The sequence below is a fragment of the Elephantulus edwardii genome, unplaced genomic scaffold (genome assembly GCF_000299155.1).
Source record: "Elephantulus edwardii isolate Elephantulus edwardi_28Jun2011 unplaced genomic scaffold, EleEdw1.0 scaffold00363, whole genome shotgun sequence".
Taxonomy (NCBI): domain Eukaryota; kingdom Metazoa; phylum Chordata; class Mammalia; order Macroscelidea; family Macroscelididae; genus Elephantulus; species Elephantulus edwardii.
This window is the reverse complement of record NW_006400113.1, coordinates 1,913,341-1,914,378: the sequence shown is the minus strand read 5'-3', so window position 1 is coordinate 1,914,378 and position 1,038 is coordinate 1,913,341.

Sequence of the window (1,038 nt, the reverse complement as noted above, 5' to 3'; positions counted from 1 at the left end):
AACGTTTTTGGATAATTTTCAGCAGAATCTTGCTTGCACGTGATATCAATGATATTGTTCAATAATTTCCACACTCTGTCGGTTTACCTTTCTTTGAAATGGGAACAAATATTGATCTCTTCCAGTCAGTTGGCCAGCTGGCGGTCCTCCAGATTTCCTGGCACAACCTAGTAAGCACATCCAGGGCAGCTTCTGTTTATTGCAATAAATCAATTGGTATGCTGTCAACTCCTGGAGCCTTGCTTTTTGCCAATTCCTTCATAGCAACTTGAACTTCCTCCTTCATCACCATAGGTTCTTGCTCATATGTTATTTCATTAAATTCCTCTGTGTCAGCCAATTCCTTCTGATACAGGGACTCTGTGTACTCCTTCCATCTTCTTTTTATACATCCTGGATCATTCAACATTCTACCCAAACTATGCTTACGTATTGCCACCCATGGCTTCAATTTGTTCAATTCCTTCAGCTTAAGAAACGCTGAGCAAATCCAGCCTTTTTTATTTTCTGACTCCAGCTCTCTGCACATTTCATTATAGTACCTTGCTATGTCATCCCAAGCTGCCTTTTGAAATTTCTATTCAGCTCTTTGATTTCTTGGTTTCTTCCTTTAGCTATGGCTTCTCGGCACTCTAATGCAATACTCAGAGTCTCATCTGACATCCATCTTGGTCTTTTCTTCTTCTTTAGTCTTTGTAATGATCTTTTGCATTCTTCATGGACGATTTTCTTGATATCCTCCCAGAGCTCATTTGGTCTATACTCACTGGTGCTCAAGGCTTCAAACCTGTTCCTGAGATGGTTTTGAAATTCGAGTGGGACAGACATAAGGTCAAATCTTGGTTCCCGTGGACTTGACTTAATTTTTCTCAACTTCAGCTTGAATTTGCATATGAGTAGTTGGTGGTCTATCCCACAATCATCACCTGGCCTGGTTTTCACTGCTGATATTGAGCTTCTCCAGCAAATCTTTCCACAAATGTAATTGATTTGATTCCTATGTATACCATCAGGTGAAATCCATGTGTATAGCCTGTG